This window comes from Palaemon carinicauda, chromosome 44 (genome assembly GCF_036898095.1).
Source record: "Palaemon carinicauda isolate YSFRI2023 chromosome 44, ASM3689809v2, whole genome shotgun sequence".
Lineage (NCBI taxonomy): Eukaryota > Metazoa > Arthropoda > Malacostraca > Decapoda > Palaemonidae > Palaemon > Palaemon carinicauda.
Window position 1 is genome coordinate 48,717,337 of NC_090768.1, and position 10,181 is coordinate 48,727,517.

The following is a 10,181-nucleotide window of genomic DNA, read 5'->3' on the forward strand; positions in this document are numbered from 1 at the left end:
TTTGAAATACAGTATTCATAAAAATATAATTGTTAAAGGACTTTATTTCATATGGAATTTGTGAAGAAATGGCTGATCTCTCATGATGTATTGATGATTTTGCTATTTATTCAATTGGTAATGAGCAGTGATTGATTACTAAATGCAATTATTTACTGTGAGCAATGACTATGTGACATCATATTTGCATTGATGTTACTTAGTATAACTAAGGACTTGATAGGAAAATCTGAAATATACATTGGAAAGATACGTAAATTTTACGTAACGAAAGTAAAACCGATATGTATTGTTAAAAAGAAATTGATTTTCGTAAAGCAAATCGGCAGTCCTTGGTATTCATGGTTCAGAGATCTATATAATTAAAAGTTTTGACTATTCTTAATTAGGACTGCTGTACCCAGCCGACATTTTCACTTTGCACCCACTTGACCTTCACCCTTCCCTGCATAACGTAGTAATGGAAAGTCAAACAAATATAAATGACAACTTTGTAGCAAACTCATGTAAACTATTCAGTGATAAACCCATTGCATAGAAATTCTAGTAATAATAATTATTAAAAGAGTTTAATTCACACGTTATGTTTTTCTAGTAATAAAAATTATTAAAAGAATAATTCATACATTATGTTAAACTAAATATTTTAAATGTAATATAAAATGCTGATTAGAAATATAAATTTGCATTACAGTTATAGGATAAGATTCTCTCTGGAATTAAAGATAGTTTGTTATTTCAATGTACAAAAATAAATAAATTTTAATTTACGATAATCGGTATTTTAGCGAAGAAAATGTGCAATTTACAATAATCAGTATTTTAGTAAAGAAAATGTGCACTAATAAAGTTTTTAGTTACCATCATGTGGTGATATGAAATACAGTATATTCAGTTATGATAAGTCAAATCAAACAGGAAATGAAGTTAACTTCCCAGTTCCGTTAGCTCGTAAATCACTCAAGAGCTCAAACTTTTTTTTTTATTTCTGACCAGTGAAATTTTTCTTAAATTGAAGAAGAATGGAAATTAGATCGGCTCATATTTCATGTTCTTATCTTATGCTATAAACAGATTTCTTTTAAAAGAAGTTGAATTTTTTCCGTTAAGAAATGAGAGGAAAAAATTTCTTTTTAAAACAAACAAATCCATGTCAGCTTTGAGGGGAAGTAACTTAAAATAGAATCCACATGTTTCTCCTGACAGAGATAGGAAAAGAATATTGAATTGAATTCATATTAAATATTTTGGGCCACTTAAGATTTTTACATTCTAGTTATATTAAATAAAATGCTTGTAATTTTGTTTTGCAGGAAGGAATCATGTACAGTATTATAATTGTCAATAAGCTTAAAATAATTGGAAGGAAAGGAAGGAAAAAATTTAAAGGATAATACTGTAGATTAAAATTTAATGTAGAGAGAGGGTATTAATGCAGTACAGTATGTGGTAACAAAGTATATTTACCTTGAGAGAGAATGGTAGATAAATTCAAATATTCATAAAAATATTAGAATCATGTTCAAACTTTTTGTGGAAATTATATAGAAGTCACCTTTTATGATTAAAAAAAATTGCAAGAGTACTCCTTGATCACTGTTAGTACACTGTAAGAGAATATTTTATTATAACAGCTTCTGACACTTGTAAACAATGTGATGTGAATATGATGCTGCAAATATTTCTGAGAAATAAGTATTCGACTCATATTTATATTGTTTCTCTCAAAATTGTTTAAATGTTGACATAACCCTTTCTTTGGTATAATGCATACCCATAAGTTGAATGTTGAGTTGATCAGGAGGTCGATGGCAACTGTATAGCCATTAGTATGCCTTGGTTCCTTTGTATGTGTAGGTCTCATCCTGTTTACAAGTATGTTGGTCATGTTTGTTTATCTTTAGCCCATGATCTATATACAGTTTATGTTTATGATTTCAAGTTTAACATTTCAGTAGGATATTTTTTCTTTAAATGTCAACGAGAGTAGTTCAAGCAACTTTGTGAAAGGATTGTTTTATTTTATTGTTTTGAAGGATGTGGTTTGCTAACAGTTCCTCCTCTTTAATAGTTTTGTTCAGCTGATAGCAGACTACTGTTTTGATTTAAAATTTAAAAGTAAATTAAAGTTTAGTTCAGAGAAAAACTACGTTAGATGATGTTGAAATGCCATTCAAGCTCTTTTTGAGTTGTCTGTGGGGTAAATTTAGAGTAGTGAGCTGAAGCTTTTACTGTTAGGCTTCATTTGTGCATCTAAAAAGGCCAGTAAGACCTGGCAAGACAGTGCTTTTATCCTAACCTGCCCTGTCTCAACCATATGCTAACTTCCAGTCAGTAGGGTTCTGGTGGTCTACAGTGATGTCAAAGTCGAACTCCTCTACACAAGCCACGCATTCGAAGTTGTGTATCAGAATAGACTGGTACCTGTATTTCAAAACTGAAATACATCTATCTGTTGAAGCAGGTGTTGTTAGACCTTCTTATGCATACAGTATATGTTGTGACATTTCATATTTTTTCAGTGGACTGCGACAGATTTTATATAAATCTTAAAGTTTCCTCTGATAGCTGAACGGCTACATTAGGTTTTGAATGGCAGTTAGACATGAAAGTTTACTCATTCCCATTATTCTGAATTTTAAGAAATTCTGTTACATAACTGGTTTGAAGAATCCTATTCTAGATCTGTGTTTAGGTCTTGGTATGGCTCCTCGTGTATTTTTTAACTGGTTGTTGGAGGGGATTAAACTAGTATGGTAGGCATCTGCTTCAGGTATTATTAAAAATTAATTTATATTTTTACTACAGAAAAAATTTGTTAACAAACAATTGGAATATAAATTACATTTTTAAGAACATTCCTTTATTAGTCTCGCAGCTGAAATGGTCTTCATTTTAAGAGTTAAGCATCAGCTAAGCACATTGATGGACATCAGGCTTTTTCCTATAGTGTAGGTTTTAGAGAGGGAAGATAATGTTACCTCTATCTACTTTCAGAGCTAATTATTATTATAGAACAAAATGTTAGCCAAAATTTTATATTTGTTTTTGGAGAGAAAAGATGGGGATACATCAGAGAACAGGTTTCTTTGTACTTTAGGAGCTTTTAACTCTTTATTTATCAAAGACTGAAATAGTACAGTAAAAGTTTCAGATAGGTTTATGAATTTAGTTCTTGCATTGACCTCCTTCCTGAATGCTATGTTGTTTTTGGTTAATGGCTAAGAGACTTGGCAGGGACTTGGATTCTAGTCAGATGAATGACTAGGTTTAGAATGATAAAAGGGAAGTGCTATTAATTTCATTCTTGTCAGATGAATAATGAGAAGATTCAGATTCATAAAAGGGAAGTGCCATTAATTTTGTTCAGTGAGAAAGTTCAAGAAAGTGGTTAATATAAGTAGACAGTATATGAATCAGCAATTTGGAAATAGAGTTCCTTAGAAATAAATATGATTTTAATAATAAAATTTATTACAGTATTTAATCACCTGATGTTAAAAGCATGCCCCTCCCCCCTCCTCATTGACTAGTGATGTCGGGTGGCTAATTATCTGGTCTCGACTTCAAAATCAAAAGAACTATGGTGTTCCCACACACAGATAGTTGCTATCAACCTCTAAATTATCTCGTTACATACTTTTTCGCATACTTAACATAGTGGGAAATACATGTCTACATTTAAACAGCTTCAAGAGGGGAGCAATAAGATGATCAAGTGATTTAAGGTATACTGTACTCTAAAAACATTAAAATTGCTTTTATAATAATTTAGTAAATTAACTAGAGTATGAGCAGTTATTTTGAATAATTTTTAAATATTTCATGATTTTATGATCTCGTGATATGTGTATTTGAAACTCAGCTAAATGGTATTTTTTCAATTTAATTATTTTGCATGCATTTATTCTGTATTGCCAGTAGTTAGTTCAAAGTTTGTATTGTGAGGGTTACTGTATCATAACTAAAAATATTACTTGGGTCTTCACCAGCAATTGTCAAATCCACAAATGTCAGGGGCTGACTGTACCTTGAATTTGCATTTTCACTTCATTGTTTGTTTTGTAAATATTTATTGAAGAAAATCCTTTCATTTGCAAATATTTACCAAAACAAATAGTAATATTGCGAGTGATTATTGATGATATACTCCACTCTTTAAACATTTATGAAAATATGGATGCTCATACATGTTTGTAGATCTAGCTGTAAGGTTTCATGTAGTGTTATTCATTCAGATATCCCTTATGGTAAAAATGAGTCATCTAGTATAAAAGAATATTACTTGAGGGGAATGATTTAATCTGGGATTTGTTTGTCACTTTCTGAAAGGACTTGCAAGGGATGAAGAAAAATGCAACATGAAAAAATGATACTAGTCAAGAAAGTGTTGTGGCGCAAGTCAAATGTTGTCTAAAGAATTAAGGAAAAAAGTTACTCTTATTTGATTATTTGGAAAATTTCAGTTGTTTTAGGGCCTTGTCACCATCTTTTGATGCAAATTCATGTTTCGTAATGCAATTCCAGTGGCTTCAGTATACTGTGTAGGTAGTATGTGTCACATTGATAAGTTAATTTTCATAGTATATCAAGCAGAAAGTGTATGCAAGGAGCGAGACATGGGACATAAGCCAATTGCAGAGTAAGAATACTTCTGCTACATAAACTACTTTTCTTTCTGGTCGAATCTAGTGTCTAGTGACCAGAAAGCACCAGGTATTGCCAAATCAGCTCTTCCCATTGCATGTTTTGGCAAATGGAAATAACGTGGCTGGGTTCCCAGTCCTCAACCATTTTGATGAACTTGCTTGGGCCCCATAAAACTAGACTTGGAACAACTCTCTATCTCTCAAGTGTCATGGTTGATTGGTTTAGCATTTAGAGGTAGTCAGGCTGGATTTTCAAGGTTATCCAAAATATAATTGTATGGTTCCTAGGGTGACTATATTTGTGAATAGGCTTGATTGACTTGGTCAATTGTTAGATGAGTAGGCTGTTACAAATTATACTAATAAATTAAGAACTTTAACTCATGAAAGTATTGTTTTATCACTATATTTTTCTTTGTTGTATAAATAGGATTAATTGCATGATCTTTAAACTATATGATCTCTCATCCTCCAAATATTACTTAAAATTAAGGAATGTTGACTAATCTAATAATGATGATTGGCATCTTTAGAGTATTGCTGCTCATGTTTATCCACCTTAAATTTAAGGGCTTAAATTTGCATGAGCTTTTTGACCAACATTGGTTAAATTGATATATGTATCTTTATTTCAATGAATCTTCCCTAATATTCATATTCTTTGACTCTCCAAGCTATAGATTTTGGCTAAGATATAGGATAAAAGTTTTCCTGGATTTCAAATTAGTCTGTGTACACCTATCTTGCATTCTTTGGTCACCAGGGTATGTTTTTTTTTTCTTGAAAGACTACATCTCTTCTAGATGAGTTTTCTTTGACAGGTTTAAGTAACTAGAAGTTTTAAATTATCTTACAGACTGGCCCTTACCAGGTAGTATGGTAGTATCGTTAGTCCTTTACTGTATTTGTTCTTTCACTTGATTTGGAAGATATTCCTCATTTTGTTCTATAAATTATCTTTATTTTTCAGTTATAATTGCACATTTTAATTAGTGTACACATACCGAAGATTGGTGCTGCATCTCTGTTGTTACTGTATCTAAATATCTTGATGATAGAAATCCAAAAATAAGAAATTACACTATTGAGTGTTGAATGATTGACGTTTGTAGATCATAAAGTATGGATTGGGGATAATGAAGATGAATTTAAACTCTTATTACATGCAAATATGTGAGTTTTGTACAGATGGACTTGGATGTTTTATTAATTTTGGTAAAGATTAATATGATTCCCTGTTAATTTCATTAGCTATACTCTTTCAGATACACGTTTCAGTAAGTGACTTGTGTAAGTAAAATCTGTTGTTTGAATCAAAATATGTCGGTATGAATTTATTGCATGCTTTCTTTTCGTGTTAATGTGTTTTCCTTTCAGGAAGATGAACTGCAATGTCTTCAAATTTTATAATTTTTCGCCTTTCAAGATGAACTTGCAAAGATATTTTGTTGAACTAGAGTTTTTCAAGTATAGTATGTTTTCTTTTTTAGGTATATGGAGAAATATGATTTTCTACATATAAAATTCAGATAATGTACTTTTTTTTATGTGCAGGAGAGTACAGGTATTTAATATTTAACGTCATTTTTTTTTTTCCCCCATCTAAATTGCAAAGGTTCTCTAATTATTTTCTCCCCGTAACAGACCCGTCAGAATCAGCAGGGTGGTAAGATGGCCCCAGACAGGGTCGGTAACCGCTATAACCCCATTGGCACTGGTGGTGGTTACGGTGGTGGTTATGGTGGAGGTTATGGCGGTGGTGGTAGCTCTGCAGAATCATTCTACCAGTTCTCCACACCGACGTTCAGTGGGGATGACTACACCTCATTCACAAACGTGGATGCTGGAGGCTACAGCCGGTATTAAGTCTGGCATGCACAGTATATCCATGTTTTGAGTGACATTGCTAAGTTCCAGTTTGGAACTTAGGATGAAAAGGACAAACATTTGAATTTTGTAGATGAAAGAAAAACAGAGCTAAAAAAACTGTTAGAGGTTTAAAAAGAATGGAAAATCTATTTGTTGTGATAGTCAATTCTACCAAAGCTTTTTGATCTTGTATTTTTCTTATTCCAACTAGGGGGGCATCATGCATTAACTTTCCATTAGAGGAGATGCATTTTATATGAATTTATTTTCATTGTAGTCTCTTAAAAGTGGCTTCATTGCACTAAAGTATTTCCTAGCTCTGTTCATATTTGGTAGAAACGGCCGAGTCCCTAGTGTCCTTATGTCATTAATTTTGGAAATGAAAATGTTTTTCCTTGTGTGAACAGTAACAGCTAATGCCACAGTTGGTTCCTGTTCTCATCATAAATGGTTTTTTTGCTTTTTTATCTTTGTATTTCTTTGATTTTTTGTGAATTTTATTAACCAACGAAGTGTCAAAGTGTGTTTATTCATTATTTTTATGTGGATTTACTCCCTGCAGCAGGCATGGTATGCTGCAGTAGATAGGATAATACATCTTCATTATTATTATGTTATTGTGTTATGCAGTAGGCTTATTCATATAATCTTACTATAGGATATTGATGGTTTCATAATATCTTTTTCCATTTGAACCAGTTTTATTTTCAATATATGAAAACTGCAATCAGGTAAAGTTTAGTTTTAAGTTTTTCATTGTTATTGGTCGGTAGCAACTATACCTGAATATCAAAGAATTTTTTATTTTGTTCATTAAAAAAGTTATCAAATGTTAAAGTCATCATTTTTACAGTGCTACATTATTTTTGCTCACACTGTAATAAGTTGAGATATATTTAATAAAGTGAAACTATCGTAAAGTGTTTTCCTTCACATGCTTTCAATAGCATTCCATTTTCCAGTAAAATATTCTGAGAAATAATTGAATGCTCATTAAAGAAAATAAACATGATAAATCAGATGAGTCAACAGGCATGGAATAGAGTTGCAAATTATTGAGTATATTTTAATTGTTCCTGAATGAATAAAAACCATCGTCCTTCACCTAGGAGATAAGAGAACAGTGAAGCTGGAACAGAGCAGTTAGAATTATAAAGAGGTGTAAAGAATCGATAGGTCCTGTCAAAAGTAGGGAGCCCCCCCAAGCACCCTACTCTCAGATTTTAGCTGTCAGTGGATGCACACCCTCCCACTGACTTGACCAATTTTGGCAGAATTTACGGATACTTTTCCTCTTTCCAGTGTGTTTTTGTTGGGGATGCTGCCTATCAAGTGGAAATATCCCGGAGCATTGCCGAAGACCTGCAGCACTTCTATGAGTGTCACCAAAGACCTACAGCACTTCTATGAGTGTCACCAAAGACCTGCAGCACTTCTATGAGTGTCACCAAAGACCTACAGCACTTCTATGAGTGTCACCAAAGACCTGCAGCACTTCTATGAGTGTCACCAAAGACCTGCAGCACTTCCATGAGTGTCACCAAAGACCTGCAGCACTTCCATGAGTATCACTGAAGACTTGCAGCACTTCCATGAGTGTCACTGAAGACTTGCAGCACTTCCATGAGTGTCACTGAAGACCTGCAGCACTTCTATGAGTGTCACCAAAGACCTGCAGCACTTCTATGAGTGTCACCAAAGACCTGCAGCACTTCCATGAGTATCACTGAAGACTTGCAGCACTTCCATGAGTGTCACCAAAGACCTGCAGCACTTCCATGAGTGTCACCAAAGACCTGCAGCACTTCCATGAGTGTCACCAAAGACCTGCAGCACTTCTATGAGTGTCGCCAAAGACCTGCAGCACTTCTATGAGTGTTGCCAAAGACCTGCAGCACTTCCATGAGTGTCACCAAAGACCTGCAGCACTTCTATGAGTGTTGCCAAAGACCTGCAGCACTTCCATGAGTGTTGCCAAAGACCTGCAGCACTTCTATGAGTGTCATCAAAGACCTGCAGCACTTCTATGAGTGTTGCCAAAGACCTGCAGCACTTCCATGAGTGTTGCCAAAGACCTGCAGCACTTCTATGAGTGTCACCAAAGCCTTGCAGCACTTCCATGAGTGTCACCAAAGACCTGCAGCACTTCCATGAGTATCACTGAATACTTGCAGCACTTCCATTTGTGTCACTGAAGACCTGCAGCACTTCCATGAGTGTCACCAAAGACCTGCAGCACTTCCATGAGTGTCACCAAAGACCTGCAGCACTTCCATGAGTGTCACTGAAGACCTGCAGCACTTCAATGAGTGTTGCCAAAGACCTGCGGCACTTCCATGAGTGTTGCCAAAGACCTGCAACACTTCTATGAGAGACAAGAAAGACCTTCAGCACTTCTACAAGTGTCACGGAAGACCTGCAGCACTTCCATGACTGTTGCCAAAGACCTGCAGCACTTCTATGAATGTCACTGAAGACTTGCAGCACTTCTACGAGTGTCACCAAAGACCTGCAGCACTTCAATGAGTGTTGCCAAAGACCTGTAGTACTTCCATGAGTGTTACCAAAGACTTGCAGTACTTCTATGAGTGTCACCGAAGACCTGCAGCACTTCCATGAGTGTCACCGAAGACCTGCAGCACTTCCATGAGTGTTTCCGTAGACCTGCAACACTTCCATGAGTGTTGCCAAAAACCCACAGCACTTCTATGAGTGTCCCCAAAGACACGCAGCACTTCCATGAGTGTCGCCAAAGACCTGCAGCACTTCTATGAGTGTCACCAAAGACCTGCAGCACTTCCATGAGTGTCGCCAAAGACCTGCAGCACTTCTATGTGTCACCAAAGACCTGCAGCACTTCCATGAGTGTCACTGAAGACTTGCAGTACTTCAATGAGTGTTTCCTTAGACCTGCAACACTTCCATAAGTGTTGCCAAAGACTTGCAGTACTTCTATGAGTGTCACCGAAGACCTGCAGCACTTCCATGAGTGTTTCCATAGACCTGCAACACTTCCATGAGTGTTGCCAAAAACCCACAGCACTTCTATGAGTGTCCCCAAAGACACGCAGCACTTCCATGAGTGTCGCCAAAGACCTGCAGCACTTCCATGAGTGTTGCCAAAGACCTGCAGCACTTCCATGATGGTTGCCAAAGACTTGCAGCACTTCTATGAGTGTCACTGAAGACCTGCAGCACTTCAATGAGTGTTGCCAAAGACCTGCAGCACTTCTATGAGTGTTGCCAAAGACCTGCAGCACTTCTATGAGTGTCACTGAAGACCTGCATCACTTCCATGAGTGTCAATGAAGACCTGCAGCACTTCCATGAGTGTTGCCAAAGACCTGCAGCACTTCCATGATGGTTGCCAAAGACTTGCAGCACTTCTATGAGTGTCACTTAAGACCTGCAGCACTTCAATGAGTTGCCAAAGACCTGCAGCACTTCTAGGAGTGTCACCAAAGACCTGCAGCACTTCCATGAGTGTTGCCAAAGACCTGCAACACTTCAATGAGTGTAACTGAAGACCTGCATCAATTCCATGAGTGTACTGAAGACCTGAATCACTTCCATGAGTGTTGCCAAAGACCTGCAGCACTTCTACGAGTGTCACCATAGACCTGCGGCACTTCCATGAGTGTCGCCAAAGACCTGCAGCACTTC

The 10,181-nt window shown here is 35.8% G+C and overlaps 1 long non-coding RNA gene across 1 annotated transcript in view; it reads left to right on the plus strand.

Annotated features, from left to right (window-relative positions):
• LOC137634263 (uncharacterized) overlaps positions 1–7,438 on the plus strand; it is a 53,640-nt gene extending 46,202 nt beyond the window's left edge. Inside the window, exon 3 of the long non-coding RNA XR_011042497.1 lies at positions 6,294–7,438. This is a non-coding gene — a long non-coding RNA (uncharacterized lncRNA). The remainder of the gene's footprint in view (positions 1–6,293) is intronic.
• The last annotated feature ends 2,743 nt before the right edge of the window (positions 7,439–10,181 follow it).